Below are 17,257 nucleotides of genomic sequence, written 5' to 3'. Positions count from 1 at the left end.
AATCAAGCTCCAATATGAAAAAGCACACATTATGAACTCACCCCCCCCCCCCCCCCCAGGTTTTAGGTATCAGACATTTTAGATATTAACTACCTGATATACACACTTCACGATTTTGGAAAGTGTTTTCTAACCTCACAGAGCCATCCTGGTCTCCAAGGCCACAGTGACTGTTAATGAGAACCACCCTGATATGGTGAACAAAAGTGACATCTTGTAGACTCCAAATACTCTGCCTTAATTTACTTGAGTGCTTTATAAGTTTACTCTGCTCAGTGGCAAGAACTTTAAATCTCAAGTTCATACAAATAATGAAACAGGTCAAAACAAAATAGGTCCCTCTCTGATCTACAGAAAAAACACTATGCCAAGAGGAAATGGTTTTGTTCCCCTTTGGGCTTTATTACTTTCCCCAACACATCTCTTGTTAGTCAAAAATACATTTAATACCAAATAGAAATTAGTGTTCTGAAGTCTGAAATGAAACCATGTCAGGAAAGCAAACCATTGCCAATGGGAAAAGCCTAGTAAAAATTAGTTTGAACACTCCAATTCTTCTGATTTCTATTGTGAGCAGTGCCCAGCAACCAAAACATGCCCATACAAAATGAATCAGTCCTGACTGAAATTTGATTTTTGACCCGATTACACTCCTCCTCCCAAAATAACCTCTCATTAAAGAACTAAAAAGGCAGCAGTCAAGAACTGGCCAACATAACCAAAATCTTTAGTGGTAAGCACAGCCCCCTCCACATGCAGAAACTCTCACTTCTATCACAAGAACTGCAAAGCTGCCTGTGGTAAGTTAACAACTGAACAAGTTTCAAGATAGGATTTCTACATAAATTAGGACTGCGTCCAGACCCGAGGCAGAAAACTAGGACTCCCAGAAAAAGGAAGAGATAATGGATCTTAAAAAATGGGCAGCAGCTCTTAAACGGCTGTAAGAGCCCTCCAGGGAGCAGAGCCTCTTGACTTCTGAGAAAGCACAAAGTGCCCCAGTGGGACACAGGGGGGAAGAAGCAGCAGAAACAACTCCATGAGTTCCTAGTGGAGAAAATAAAGAATTTTACAAACAGCACATTCAAGATGTGACAGATCCCAAGGAAGCAAGGCCAGGGGAGATGTGCCACAGGAATTTAGAATAGGACAGGCAACAGGACTCCCAGAAAGCAACAGGTTGAACAGATGATGCTGCACAGGCCTCACAGCATCTCCGTGACACACTCCTCTCTTCCAACCCAGACCACCCCCTAGACCTGCTGGCTTAGTTCACAGCTGAAAAAACAGCAGCAGCTGCCCAAATGTGGACCTTCTACATTCAGCTCTACTGGCTGCCTACAGATGGGCTTGGCAGAGAACAGCAGCCCCCCCCCCATGGCAACATAAATGTTAAACCCAAGAAAAAACAGGAATAAAGGCCATTTTCACCCCCTTCTTGCTCCTTATCCTTCCCCAATACACAACTTGAGCCAAAAAATGGTCAGAGGTAAAGGAAAGAAAACCTGATCTGAGTATACTGGAAGCACAAAAATGAAGCATTGCTAGTACAATTACTGCATCTGTCATGCTGTGCAGCATTAAACTTACCTGCTTGTTACTGTAATTTGGCAACTGATTCTAAATGCCTAAAAAAGGGCCCTGACAAAACCCACAATAAGTGGGATGAAACAAGGAAGAGAAGGAGGAGGAGGTGAACAAGAGAAAATTATACCAAGATAAGTTGGAGATGCACAATTTCACCTGTCTTGAGAAGATCAGCCCTCCTCTCTAGAAGACATGCAAGTTAAAATTTCAAGCAAAAAAGCCCAGTGCAGGGAAAAAAAAATCCCCACTTTGTAATCAGGTTGTATTTTCTTGATGCTGCTGGAACTTGTTAAACACCACTGCTGTCAGCCAGACACCCCTGCAGAGAGGACCTGTACCAGGGTAGTGGGGATTTTAATTTGTGTAACAACTATTTGCAGGTTTAGAAGCACACAGCTAATGAGGACTCACTGGCTATCCAGAGCAAATACGTACTGTGGAGTGCAGGTAACTGGCTTTCTGTTGCTCATACTCTCTCTCATATGTGCAATTCCACCAGATTTGTCAACTCCAAACACAACATTATCTGCAAAGACAGTCTTCCAAGATGGAGGGTCCATTTACCACACAATAACATCCAAAATGCTTCCAGTGGACAGAATCCCATCTTAACATTGTCCTGGAATTAAGGCAGAAACACAGCAGGGCTCCCCTCTCAGAAGAGCATCTGGTATTTTGAAAACCAGCAAATTACAGATTCCCCCAACAGCTACTGAGTTATTAAATGGAGGCTCAGTTTATCTCAGCTCTGCCTGCCCTATGTAGGCTCAGGCCCCATAGCCAGCGACAGAAGACTGAATTTCCTTGTGGTCAGGAGGCAAATTGTGCCTCATTTACATTAGAGATACACAAAATTTTGATACTTTATTAAGACACAGCTGATGAGAGCTCAGCCCTGCCAAGGTGACATGCTGGTCATTGCTGGGAAGAGAACTCTAAGAACAAGATGCTCCACTTGCACTTCCTTGCATGGAGCATCCCAGATCGCCTGTGTTTTACCAACACACAGAGACCATATGTCCTGCCAAATAATTTTAGGCTCACCACGCACCAAAGAAATCAGTTCAGGAAGCTGGATGATATTTCTTTTCTGCTCACACAGAGTGACAGACCATCACAGTCCATAAATTTTCTGGTACTTCATCTCAGATGCTTGCTAGCAAAGCGTTCGCTGGTGCAGGGAGCCAGGAACTTGACTCAGATTTTAATTTAGTGCTTATGGCTCTGCAAAACTCCTTCAGCACCCACCAGTTTTGTGCAATGGCTGCAATACCAAAAAGGCAAGCAGGTCTGTGCTGCAGAGAGAACCAGAACCTGCATTTAAATTCTGTGGGCACTTACCCGGCCTTTCAGCTTTTGTTCAGTGCCCTCCATGCATTCCTGGTAGTAACAACTCTCCTTTGGCTGGTCATCAGGAGTTCATTGTGCCACAGAAACCGAGAACCCAAAGGCTGAAAAAAATAGCAAGCTGAAGGCACCATGGTCTTTCTGGTGCACCTGTTTTGAGGCTGATCTCTAAGGTCACCACCTTCAAGGCTTTGCTCCACCCTCTCCATGGAATACACATGCATTGCAAGTGAATTGCTTCACATTCTCAAAGAGGACGATAAGGAGCAGCCCCTACCTGAAAGGACCACTTGACAGCAAAGCAAAAATACCAATATCCTTCCCAGGGTCATTTGATCTGACACTCAGATGGGTCAGTGTTGCCCTGTGCTGGAATTCACAGCACGTGAGGCTCCAAGAGTGGAGCAGGGCTGGAACACAAGTCTCTCCCAACATAAAATTTCAGAGTGTGCAGCTAAAGGAGATTTCCATAAATCACCTAACCCAGCTGTCCCCAACCTTTGACAGCAAAGCTTCTCCACTTTTTACTTCTCTTCATCATTTAGAATTTAGAATTCTACAAATTTCTTGCCCCCAACCCCCTCCTAGCTTTTTGGTTTTTTGCACAGCTACATTAGGGAGGAGCAGGGGAGGCCAGAATTCACATTCTTTGGATCTCCCCTGCCCCTTGCCACATCTCATAAGGGCTCATTTCCCACCAGGGACCAGGCACTCCAGTACCCAGTGCAGAAACACGAAACCCCAGCTCTTCTCCAGCATTTGCCAGGATCTTTCTTTTTGAGTCGCTTCCGGCAACATTGATTTTACAACTCCTGCTTGGCAACAGAAAGCTTTTTCCAAAGTTTTGCAGCTCTCCATTCTGCATCTTAGATCCCTAACTTGTCCTCTCTACAGCAGGCACAGACAGCAGTTCACTTCCTTCTGCTCCTGCAGCAGGCTTTCAGGTGTTCTCTACATAAAACCATCTTGATTCTTTAAATCTTCCCTTTATTAATGTTTTCTAGACATCTCTGTGAATTTTTTTTCCACTCAGTTTTTCTTACAGCTTGGCCCACAGGAAAAGGTGCCTTCAGCTACATGCCACAGTCCAGCTCATGCCAAGGAGAACCATTTTGCAAGTGTGTGTGGGCAGTATCATCTAGAGTGCTTGTTTTTTTTCTTTTGGAATCAGAGAGAAAGGAAGAGTTTGGGGCTCTTGGGCATCTTGACCCACATTCAAGTTTCAAACTGCTAAGTGGAAGCACTAAATTTTTTGTTATTATCAAAACAGGTATTTGGTAGGAATACAAGAAAGCCTAGAGCTTTTTTCAGCTTTAGAAGTTTTGCCAACCTTGCTGTGTTAATGAACAGTGTTAAAGAAAAGCCTCCAGAGTAAATACAGAGGCACAAATGAACATAGGCAATGGTATCACCAAAAATTGAGGCTGTTGTGATTAATTTTACTCAAAGGGAGAGTTCAAGAGTACCAGCAGACTCCTCGGTTCCAGACTAAACAACAATCCCACTGTAAATGACTGTGCCAACCTTTTTTTCCCAGTGTTGGTATTCCTACTGCACTGGGGAAGAGCAAGGAGCCAACTAGATATAGGAGGGAGCCAGTTTTATCTGCTCACTGACAAAATCCTCCCACCCAGGAGTACTCCACCATTCCACACACTGGATCAGGCAGAAACCTCAAAAGAGAGGAACATGGCTCTGTTCCCTCTTTAGGGATCCAGGACAGTTAATGCTGGCCAACAAGAAAGGACAGGCCCGTGAGAGGAATGGGGGGGGGGGGGAAGAAAAAAAGGAGAAAAACTCTATGTTGGTTATTTTAGGTCACCCAGTAAAACCAAGGCATCCGTGCAATGCTGCAAGGTTCACATTTAGAAGTAAATTCATGAGGTTCAGAAGGCAGCCTACAAACACCACAGTATGCCTCAGACCATTCTCAATGCTTTTTGGCCTGAACCCATCTCTTTAAAAGCCAGCAAATTTTTTTTTTTTTTTTTTTTTACCAAGCCTACCCCTCCCACATACCTCCCTGCCACAGGGCAGCAATACAACAGACATTTCTCTCCAAATTAAATCCACTTCTTCTTGAATGGAGAGGGTCAGGAGCATGAGGGCACTACACTTTAAAAAAGGTCATTAAAAAATAATTATGCTAAACCACGTATCAGCACAAATTAAAGAGAGACAGTAAAATGCCTGCTTTCAGCTTGCTTAAACATTCAATTAAAAAAGCCATCTAGGCAAAATTTTATTAAAATAAATCAGCAGAGGAAATGCCTGTTAAACCAATGTGAAACCACATTCTTTTGGATGTTCTTTCACTGAGAAGGAAGTCTTCACTGCCATTATCAACTCAATCATGTTCTCAAAGGATGTGCCTTCCTTCACAGCAGCAATGGTGTGAAGAGCAACCAGTCTAGTTTCATATGCAACGCCAAGGGCAGTAAAGCTTCTGCTGGCTTCCCTTGTACAAAACCACATCTTCCTCCTCTCTCAGGCCCAGCAAGCCAAGTTACCCACAGATAACCCTTCACAGCAGTTTATAGCTTCCTTTGGGAGCCATCAGGACAGGTTTAGAATTGGAAGAGTTAGTGTAGATGGATGTAAAGTACAGCCTTTGCACCCTTCAGTGCCTTGAAGGAAAATCAAAGGTTCAACCTCCAGACCAGATCTACCAAAAAAAACATTGAGATCACGGCAGAAATAGAAAATGTTTAAGGTTTAGGAAATTTAAAAAATTATGAAATACAAACAGTGCAAGACAAAAGAAAGGTAAGAAAGGATTATACCACTTGCTTTTGCTGTAGAGAAAGGTAAATGCTCATTGAATGAAGTAAGGCTCATAGTGCTTGCATACAGCAGTCCTGTTATTTCAAAGATGAACAGTGTCTACTTGTTTTTTACTGTGAAGTAAAATTGGGGTGATATTGTGAGTGCCCCTGGGCTCATCACCACCACTTGGGTCAGCTCTTGCTCTCCAGCATGATATTGCTTCTGAAAGGCCAACACACCACTCCAGCAATGCACTGGAATACACCAGGAAAAAACCTACAGTACACAGACAAAAATTAAATTTCTCCATATTAGAAATTTGTTTGCAAAAGTTTCAAAGTTAAAAAAAAACCAGAAGTATCATCAAGAGGGTTTTGGTATAGGCAGTGCTGCACCCAGGAGAGCTTGCCAGCAGCAGTACACATCTAACACCACAAACATACATTTTTAATGGACATGTCTTCATTTAGACTCTATGCTCCGAAAACCTTTACCATAAGTTATGGTCCTCAATTCACAGCTCCCTCTGCAGCAAACAAGCTGAAGCAATGCCATTTTTAACCAGTTTTTAAAGGTGAGGCTGAATGCTTTTTCTGGGGACTGAGCAGGACCCAGGCAGCAAACAAGCACATCGGTAGCAGGTCAGAGCCAAGATCCACCCCACCTCACAACACATCCCTGCAGCAGACAGCAACTGCTGGCCAGGGAAGAGCAGAGGACCAGGGCAAGCACATTGTGACCCTGCTGCTGGTGTCTAACATCCAGTGACCTGCAGCCAAGGTGCTTCTCTGCTGCTGCCCTCGCAGTTCAGTGTAAGGCACCACTGCTGTTAGGCAGTGGTGTTAGGCAGAGCAGGCAGAGGGCTCATGGAGTGTTTTCTAATGAATATTTGGGCAGGAAAGCTTGAAAGGAATCAGCAGTGTTTGGCAGCAATAGGTCTTGTACCAGCACAGAAGATGCTGGGAAGAATGCAGCTGGAGTGTTAGGCCAGCCAGTTCAGCTTCCATTGACAGAAACAACTCAACTTGAGACAATAAAAACCAAACTGACTTAGTCATCCTATTTCAGATAAAGCCATCTCAACTCCTAAAAGATTATACAAATGACATCCTTGCTACAGTGCTAGCTAAATATGATATACATCTGTTGTATAGTAGTTGTCCTCTCCACAAGTAAGAGCAATACCACAGGCAAATTCAACATGAAAACCATTTTCAAGTTCAGAACAGAGACTGCAAAAAGGCATGGCCCTGTCCCCTTGCCATGGGGTGGCCAGGAAAGAAAAAGACAAGATAAAAACCTCAAAACAAAAAAGCCACCTCAATCCCATGATCCCAGTGATGATATTTCATCATGGAAACAGAGATCAATAACAATCTGCAATCTGGCCCAAAGTCCCATTGCTACTTATACATTTGGCCAAATGTACTTTACAAACAAAGCAAGTTAGGAAAAAAAAAAAAAAAACTCAGAGATGAGACTCCTGTGCTCCATAGGAAGAGAGGGGCTCCAACCCTCTGTACTATGAGTAACCACACAGAAACCAGAGGCACCACCTCTGCTCTGACCACCAGAAGGCAAAAACATCGCTCAGGGGTTGATTTGGGTCACAGGCTCCTCACTGACCTCAGGAAATGAAAACCTTTCTTTCCCTTTGGCTTCAACCCTCTTATAACTCAAACCGGGCTAGCTACATGGTTAATAACCCAAGGGCCATCAGCATCAGAGATGCAAGAGGAGAAAATTCAGCTCAGACACACTGGTAAGGAGATCAAGACTTCAGAAAGGTATTTGGAGCAAGGAGCCCACAGAAGAGAAGACACTGTGCAGCATAACCTTGGGTCAATCAATCACAGCTGGGAGACAAGCTCTTGCCTTAGGCACTAAAAATGTCTCAAACCTAGAGCTGCACATCCCTGCTCAGATGGGAGAACAACATTCACAGTGAAATCTGCTGGAAGGTTACCGACCTACCAAATAAACTGGTTATGGCCATGTTATTTAGCAGTATGTCAGCTGTTACCAAAACTTGGGTCCATAAGCAGTCTAGCCCGTATCACTACCAGGAACATAAAAGCTGACCTAACAAGAGAAGACTGTAAATTGGTAACACTAAAGCATGATATTAATTATGTCAAGAGGAAAGACAGGCTTCTTTTGAACCAGCACATAAATCACACATTTCCTCTATCGTGTTCCCCTGAAAAGACCAAATCTGCATTTGAAGAACTGACAACTTTGAATCTCCAGGGGGGAAAAAAGCGTTCTTTGTGCAGAGTCAAGCTTCAGGGAATCTTGCAGCAGTAATTACAGACACTGCCTCCCCAAGCCATCTGCTGTGGCATTTATAACTCCTGGAAGGCCAGCAGGCAGAGCTGCTGGAGGAGAAGAGGAGACACAAGTATCTCAGCAGCTCCAGTCGGGCTGCACAGGAAAGCTGTGACACTGGTCTGACCCAAACAGGAACTGAAGTCCTGGTTATCCAGACCTCCTTCAGCTGGCACATACAGCTGGTGTTCATGCAGCAGAGGGAACAGTGGGATCTGCACCCTTTTCAGATCAAAGGAAATCAGGAGACCACCCTCAAGTCGAAGCTGGCAAGGCCCCAGTGGGAAGTGTCTGGCCAGAATCTCATCCCATGAATGAGGGAATTTGTGCTCTGGAGCCAGTCTGAGAGACCCAACTTTCACATTCAGATGGACATCCCAGATGGCAGCGCAGCCAACAGCTCCACACACCTCTCCTCCAAGAAGTGATGCGATCAGAATAATTCAGAACGAGCTAAATCCATCCTTTATCAGGACATGCACGTTATACCCTGACCTGCACACCTTCATGCTGACGACCACAGCATCTGCAGATTGTTTTCATCAGCACAGATAGAGACAGAAGAGGCAGCAGGACAGGCTCTCCCAGCCTTTGCTCACACAAGCAGGAGTTCCAGCAGCAGGCCAAGCCCCGGGCACGCTGTAAATCCCACTTTCTCAGTACAGCTGGAGACAATGCCGATTAATTGTTTTGCCATCCATACAAAATTACTACAATACTCATTTCATAGGGTTGTCACAAGGATTATTTAACATCTCTGAAGAAGAAATAGTGGCTATTGTTCTCCGTACCATAGAATCGGGAACTATCTCACATGAATTTTGCATGACTGTGCATGTGTGACAGTTGCAGCACCAATAGATTATTTTTCATCACCAAAAAAAAAAAAAAAACAAACCTGCCTCACAGTAGCTCATTTACTCTGGGCAACATTTTAGTCAGAAATGTATTTTGTTTTGCTTGTTAATATATCCTAAATAGAGATCAATTTTGACTATTTAATTAATAGATTCAGGTGCTGTTTCTAGTCTCTCTTAATTAAGGGAAACACCATGTTTTTTACAAAGAACTCCGTTTAGGCTGACAGGGCTTCTAGTGAGCACACTATAATTACCTAAGCAATGCTAACACACAAGAACAACAGGAGGAGAAGAAAAGGAACTAAAAACATCACCGAAATTTCATTTCATTTACAGCAAATGAGAAAGGCTGCATGGAGAAGAGCTGCTACACACAGTGTCCAAAGTCATACTGCTTATGCCTGACCGTTAAATAGCTCTTAGCATTGATGCAGAACTTTGTAGCAGTTTAAATAGGGGTTTTTTTTTCCTATGAATACGCAGGCACTGTTGGATTCTAAACGTTCTGCAATAAACTTGGATCCACCTCATTGGTACGGAAAACTTTTACCATTTCAGTCCAAATGTATAAAGAATCTATATGCCTTTGCTTTCTCATAAAATACAGGGAAATCAACATCTACTTCAAGGATAAGCATTTCCTTTTTTTTTTTTTTTTTTTTTTTTTTTTTTTTTTTCCCCTGAGCAATCTGAAACTCCAGCAGTTATCACACAATTAAGCAACAAGGTTGCAACGCAGGGCGCAGCCCATTTTGGCAGAGAAAACTACGATTTCCACTACACCAAGCTTCAAATGATCTTTAAACTGTTTGGGACACAAACCACATCTTTTGTTTGGAAAGCAAACACCACATTATTAATACTACTGCAAGATAAATGATAATATTAAGACTAGTCAGCACACCAGCTTTCATTCCCCATCCAAGAGGGAACAGAAAGCCCATTCTCTATTTCATGCTGGCTCTCTACAGAGGAACTGGCACCTATGGGTGCACAAAAAATACAGCATTGCAGTAGAAAGCCTCACAGAGCTAAGGTCCCAAGTTCCCAGGGGAGGAACAAGCCCAAAATTACATGCTTGCTCTCCCTAAAGTTGCATGGCTCAGAATAGCCACAAGGGCTGGGTGAAAGAGGAAAAAAAAAAAAAAAAAAGAGAAAAAAGCAACAAGAGCAACTGGGCTGTTTTATCAACTGCAAGGAGATGTACTACCAATTCCTGCTTTCCCCAGGTTTGTCTCATTTGTCTCATAAAGATCAACAACTTCAGAAAGTTCAACACTGACCCCTTCACAAAACAGGCACAAAACAGAAAAGTCACTGATTGTCTCCTCTGCCCATCAGTCCAGTGCAAAGTATCCTCATGTACCCTGAGCTGTGAATTATTTCAATACCTTCCAGGGAAAAGGTCAGGAAAGTTTCATCATAATTGCCACCCAGCACTTCCTCGGTCAATGCACTGTCCTCCTAAAACTATTTGGGTTTTACTTGGGTTTATCTGCAAAAAGGAGCCCCACAGGCTCTCAGTTCTTTCTTATAACACTGAATACTCATTTGGACAAGAACAAAACCCAGGTCTCCTGCTTCCCAAGACAAACATCCCATCCAGCACAGTTATGCTGGTTAGACAGCTGCAAATGCATGCACAGCAGAAGGCAGAGCTGCTGCAAAGGACTGGATCCAAAGGCAGCACTTGTAGATTGGTCTTTACAAAAAAAGACAAATATTTCTTTTATCTTTGCTATGACTTGTGTGTCACACATCTAAGTGTTCAGCTTCTCATCACTGTCATGTCTTGCATATTCTTATATGTGCCCAGACTCACAGGCACAAGGAAATGTTATAGATAAATCATAAATATACACTGACTTTGGAGGTATCAAAAAAAATACATAAGCAAGGGTTCACTTTCTTTTTAACCATTTGAAATTTGGACCTCTGCAATTAATAAACCAAGTTTGGTACACCAGCAAATTAAACACTTCCTAGATAGCTTGATTTTTCCCACAGGTGCCTGTGTCCTAGTGATAATCAGTCCCTAACTTAGGTGCTGACTCATGCCTGGAATCCTACCAGGATCCTGCATCAGATGGCAAACTGATTTTCATGCAACACATTTAAGAGTATCTTCATCAAGCATGCAGCACAGGCCCGGGGATTAGTGTTCCTTTTCCTTATTTTATCTTGGTTAATATCATGGGTAAAGGAGAAATTTGGATAATGCCTCGAAATATATCTCTATTCCCTTCCTTTTCATTTTGGTAATAAAAAAATGTTATCAATTACTTGTTAAGAGCTACCCACAAGCAAAAGCTCCCTGGCCCGAACGTGGAATGCAAGTGTAGACAGAGAGTACTTATTACTGCTGTCTCTGCAGCAGAAGGTAGTAGAACACTCTGAGAAACAATGAAGTCCTAGGTTCGCTTTGGGTTTTGTCATCTCTTTTGTTCTTTATCTCTCAGCACTCCAGGAACCAATTGCCCAGACGGGTCTTTGTTCAGGAATCTACTATAACCAGGCTATGTATGCACTAACCAAGTATGAACACTAAAAACCCAGTGAAAGAACAGGACATTTTTAACCACTCCAGATGATAATTAAGTTTCTTCATCAGTAGCCTGGCCATTCTTATCAAGAATTATGTTCTCATAAGCCAAAGCAGCAAGACTGAATGCAACCTTTTTTTTTAATTTGAATACAGTATAGAAGCAGCCTCCCAAATTTTATGGCTATCATAAATTTAGAACAGGTGAACTCATTACAGTTAACAGCAATATTTTATTCACACTAGTTCCCCACAAAATGTAAGCCTCAAATCCAATTATTCTGTAACAGTTTTGTAAGTAAACAAAACACCATTTAGGATTTGAAAACAATGCATCTTTCTGCTAACAGTGGCAGAAAGGAAAAAAAAAAATGAAGCCAGCACAAGACTATGCAATAATTTCATTTTGTAAGAAGATTAACACAGAGCAGAAAGCTTTAGCTCTGGCTGGGAAAAGAACATATACTTTGTGCTAGTAGAGTTCCCTGTAAGTGGAATTTTGACCGGTTTGTTAATGCACCGCTTCAGAGATAAAAGAAACCACAAGGGGAAGAGGAAAAAACATAAAAACATTCTTTCTTTCTGTTTAACATTACCTCAACTAAAGCCCATTCTGATTTCAGCCCTTGTCAGGCCCAACTTGAGCACTCTCAGCTGAGCTATCTGCAATGCATTGTTAAACTGCACTACAAAGTTTTGATAAGTGGTCCTGCCATTTTTATCATGCTCAGCGGGGACAATCTGGTCAGGTGTTTTTCCTGTGCTTGTTGAATTCCAGCTATATTTGGAGACCAACTGTTCTCTGTCCTGCTTTCTCCAATTAACTGTGTGTATAAGGGTGGAGAGGTGAAGGTGGGAATTAGGCAAGAAAGAGATAATGAGACTTTCTTAAGAGTACATAAAACTACTCTTAGAAAAGGCTGAAAACCATACTGAAAGTAATGAGCATAATCTTAGTCATGAAGGCTCAGTAACAATAGATGTGAAAGGGAAAGAAGACTAGAGTACACAAAAGGGAACCAAAAGCCAAGGCTCCTGTGAGTTACAGGAAATATTAGAACATTTACATTTAAAATCCAAGGGTCAGAACTGTTCGCAGCACAAGGAGTCCTGTAACAGCTCAAAGTTCAACTAAAACTCCATTTAACTTCATCATCGCCCACAAAGATGCAGTCTTGCAAGAAAATTAATGGAAACCGTACAAGTTCTACTGCTTTGAAAAAAACCCCACAGATACCTATCTGAGATTACTTCACCCAAATGACCTGTGGTTCAAGCACAGTCTCAAGTGAAGAGCGTCATCACAAGAGAAACAGTGCCAAGTCAAGAGGAGAGCTTTACCACTCTGCTCCCAAACACGCTTGGCACATCAGCAATTCACTGACAGCAAACATGCCATCTTGGACTCCAGCCTGTTTCCCTCAGAGCAGGAGAGGGGGAAAGGCCATGAAGTTTATTTTGGCCTTGAAATTAATGAGTACGATAACATGATGAGCTAATGAGATTATATTATGCTGCCTTGAAGAATGAGCAGCAAGATTCTTGGAAACTCTGACACTTTCCTTTCTCATACTACACAGGCTCCCTGCCTAATCAATGAGGAAATATGAAGATTAAAAGAGGAAAAAATATTGGAGGAGAAGAACATACAAGTGTGGCATCAAACAGGTAACCATCTCAACACAAAAAATTTCCATCAGAAGACAGTGTATTAAAAGCTCTAAGGGGATAATCAGTGTCCTCATTTATTTAGATACCTACACGTTAGGCTAACACCTTAATATATCCATCAGCATCCTCTGAACAGAATCCAGGCACAGCAGCATCTCATTTAGTTGCCTCTCTCAGATCAATAGGGTTTGCTCTTCTCCATTTTGCACTCCCAAGCCGTACACCCGGGTACAGCCCGGCTCTTCCGAAACGGGCTTTCCTTCTTTCTTTCTTTTTGTTTTAAACCACTCCCCCACTTTTTGCCCGTCCGTCCGTCCATCCATCCATCCCTCGCACTCGGCGGGGATCCCAGCCGCCCTCCTCCCGGCAGCGAGCGGCCAGCCTGCGCTCCCGGGACGGCGTCCATCTCTACCCGGGATGGGCAGGATGCGTTCCAGCCGGGACCACTGCGCCCTTCCCCGCACCGCCGCCGTCCCCCCGCCCCGGGTACCGCCCGCCGGCGCACAAAGCGCTGCCGCCGCCGGCGGCACCGGCACCGCCGGACCGAGCCGGGCTGGGCCCGCCGCGGCTCCTCCCGAGCCGCCGCAGCGGGGGCGGCGCGCCGGGGCCTTTCCAGAGGGATTCCCGGCCAAGCCCCCGGCGTGCGGCAGCGCCGGGCAGGGATGCTGCCCCGGCCGCCGAGGGTCCGCCGCCCGTCTCACCCCCGCATCCCGGTACCCGCGCCTCGCCGGCGGAGCGGCACCAACCTGCAGTCCCCGCCGCCGCCGCCTCCTCCTCCTCCTCTTCGGGAAGAGCCGGAGCTGCCTCTGCCCGCTTCAGCCTCCAGCCCCCGGCGGCGGCGGGCTGGCTCGGCGCCGCTGCCCTCGGGAGGCGGGGAAGGGGCGAGCGGGGCGGGCGGCTGCGGGAGCGTCGCTCATTGAGTGCGGCAGCCCCGGCTGTCGCTGCCGCCGCTCCCCGCAGCCGCTACTTCCTGTGCGGCGATGGTTCAGTTCCTCCCGGGCCGCTGGGGGCAGGAGAGCCGGGGGGCGGAGGAGGAGGAGGAGAGGGGGAAGGTCGGGTCAGATAGCGGGGGCGGCAGCGGCCGCCGCCGCCGCCGCTCCTCCCGCCCGGCTCGGCTCCGCCCCGCAGCGCCCGGCCGGGGCTCGGCGCTGCCCGCGCCGCTGCGGGACGCGCTGCGGCGGAGCCGCCCCCCCCCCCTGCGCCCGCACCGCGCCCGCCCCAGCGCCCATCACCCCGCGCCCCGGTGTGCCGGTGGAGGCCGTGGGGAGATTACCCCGCCCGGGGACGGGAGAGCGGCTCCCGCGCAGCCCCACCGCTCGCCCCGTGCCGCTCACCGGAGACATGGCTCTGGCTCCCGCCGCTGCCCCCGGGGAGCGCGGTCCCTGTGCGCCCGCCCGGCCGGCAGCGCATCCCGCGGCACGCAGGGAGGGAGGGATGCAGGCAGGGAGGGAGGGATGCAGGCAGGGAGGGAGGGAGGTGCCCGCGGGCCCGGCCCCGCCGCAGCCGCCCCGCGGGGCTGGGAGGGAGCGGGCGGCACCCGGCTGCGGTGGGCGAAGCTCCCGGGCGCGGGGGATCTGTGTGCGGAAAGGCGGAGTTGGAGCCGTGGGGGATCGATGACGGAAACTCTCAGCAAGGCACGTAGCGGTGTTAATAAATGGCACAGTCCCGGGGCGGGATGGAGGAGAAGCGATGGAGGCGTGGGGGCTCGGTTGCAGACGTTCCATGCGCTGCAAATCCGTGCCCTGCCGAGGACCGGGCGCGGTGGAGAAGCGCTCCATGAAAAAGGAGCAGGATCGCACCTGGGCTATTTGATTGGTGCAAATGTGACACCAGCAGACTGATGGTGTGTTTTTGTTCTTACATAACATAAAGGAGCAGGTCGGAACACATCAAAGTACGAGTTCGGTCCGTTTTTCAAAGTTTGAAAAGGCGATGGTTTTGTTTGGAATCATACTCATTCTCCTCAGACAGGATTGCATGCAAGGTCTGTCCTGGCCAGAGAAATTCAGCATGAAGGAGTTTTTATGGGCAATAATGAATTGAGATACGGAGGTCTTCCTCTGCTTTCTTGGATGCAGCATGGGAAGTGTCAAAGCTTGGAAGCCAAGACCTTTTCTTGGGAAAAAACAAAAACAAAAAAACAAAAACAAACAAACAAAAAACCAAACAAACAAAACAAACAAACAAACAAAAACCACAAAAAAAACAAACAAAAAAAAAAACCAAAAAAAAAACCAACAAAAAACCAAAAACCGGAGCATTTTTTAAATACCTGTTCCTAGCATCATCCTTCAAACACCTTACTGATGCCTCTAAATAATTGGGTATAATCTCCAAGATGGTGAGTGCTTGCAGCTCTTAAAGCTTTTTCTTCAAGATCACATGTGTTCATTACCTCTGAAAGGTACTTCCAGAATACAGATTTTGAGGAGATTAACACTAGGCAGTAACATGGAAAGAGAGGGTCACAGTGTTCTCTGAACCTTCACAATAAAGCAAATGTTACCCTCAGCAGCTATGGCAGACCTATATTTTTTAAGAAGTGGATTTAACTGTGTTTTAGGTTCCAAATGTTCTCCCTCTTTTGCCTGTGATATATGACATTCAGAACATCATAACTTGACCTACTTTTGAAAAGTACACACAAGGAATATCTAAATATTTATGTTCTGTGTTTACTTGAAGTGCCATTAAATGCCTTTATTTCTGTGCTTTTACTGCCATCCCAGAACTCTCAACTGGTTTCCAGTTGTAGGATTTATGGCCTTAGGTCAGGTGGGTGTGTTCCTTTTCCTTCCCTCTCTGTCCTCCAGCACAGCCTCCTCTTGGCAGTCCTGACAGCCTCATGTAATGCTGCTCAGCCCACGCCGCCTTGGCCAACCACAAACCCTTTGGCTGATCTCCTGTGCTGATGTGGCTTTACAGGAGGCTGCATAAATTCCAGCAGCCTCCCTGGCTTCCTGGAGAACGTCACAGGTGTATTTCAGACCTCCCATGGAATGGAGACAGGACAAAGGCAATTCCTTTGCGGTTGCTCTGAAGTGCTGAGCCTCCTCTTTGTCTTCATTTTCCACACAGGTATTTGCAGCTCATTTTTTCCTGAAACTTTTGTGTTAGGAGAAGGATGCTCATAGAGTAGTGCTTCAATTTTTTTTCTCTGTGTGAATTTTAGTGTACCTCACAAATCCTTTTCCAGATAAGAAGTAGCTCATTCAGAGAAATGATCTCATAGAAGTAGCTCATGGCAGTTTGACTGCAGAAACGGAGCATGATGTAATTCTTCAGTCAGAAAAATACTCAGATTGTATCACCAACAGGACGACAATTAAGCTTGCCTGACCTGTTTCTGATCTACCCAAATTTTAACTACAGTATAAAGTATAAATTCCCTATATTATTACATACTGGCAGACCTACTTTGCAGTGCTTATTGTGTCCAGTGAGAGTGTTGTGAACATAAAAATCAAATTATCAAAACTAAAACCTGAAAGGATGATGCATTCACAGGGTATTTTAGCATAAGACAGATAAAGAAAAAAAATAAAAAGGAAGTACTTTTAGAGTTTAGAAATAAAAATGGTGAACACAGAAACAGCTTTTTAAAAATCCCCAAAGGTAGGATTACTTACACAAACTTACAAAGTTTGCCAAGAAATGAGTTTCCTTATTCCTGCTCTGCTGTGTTCTGACATCTTCTGGCAAATGACATCTTCTCTTCCTCAGCACTTAAGAGAGCTCTCTGAAGTTCTGGCCATTACCTCTGGGGTGAAACTGAGAGCAACTTTCCTGATAATTATCCATTATCATCCGCAGGATTTAAACAAACTCTTCCACAGAAGGATTTGCTGTGTGCATGAAGCAAGATTTCAAATAAAGCACTAGTAACCTTTTCAATTGAGCAAAATCCCCTTAACACATCAAAGCAGTTGAAATGTACTTAAGAGCATGAGTGAAGCAGCTATTTCAGAGAACCCCAACAAGTCTGCAGGGTATCCTGGAAAGAAAGTCTCCTGCACTGATCTTCCCTTGTCAATTTTTCTGAAAGTGTGAATATAATCAGAAGCAGATCTTCTGTCCATTTGAAGACACTCTCTTAGTACCTATTTCACCTGCTAGAGCCCCTCCCTCCCCAGATCTCATTCTGGCTTCTCAAACC

General features: G+C 45.2%; 1 protein-coding gene across 4 annotated transcripts in view; it reads right to left on the bottom strand.

The window, feature by feature from the left end:
- AGPAT3 (1-acylglycerol-3-phosphate O-acyltransferase 3) overlaps positions 1-14,072 on the bottom strand; it is an 86,972-nt gene extending 72,900 nt beyond the window's left edge. For all 4 annotated transcript variants that reach the window (XM_054004426.1, XM_054004452.1, XM_054004441.1 and 1 more), the window contains exon 1: positions 13,848-14,072. The gene's annotated coding sequence lies outside the window, so the exon portion shown is untranslated. The remainder of the gene's footprint in view (positions 1-13,847) is intronic.
- Positions 14,073-17,257: the final 3,185 nt, after the last annotated feature.

This window comes from Vidua macroura, chromosome 2 (assembly GCF_024509145.1).
Source record: "Vidua macroura isolate BioBank_ID:100142 chromosome 2, ASM2450914v1, whole genome shotgun sequence".
NCBI lineage: Eukaryota > Metazoa > Chordata > Aves > Passeriformes > Viduidae > Vidua > Vidua macroura.
This window is presented reverse-complemented; position numbering and strand designations above follow the sequence as displayed.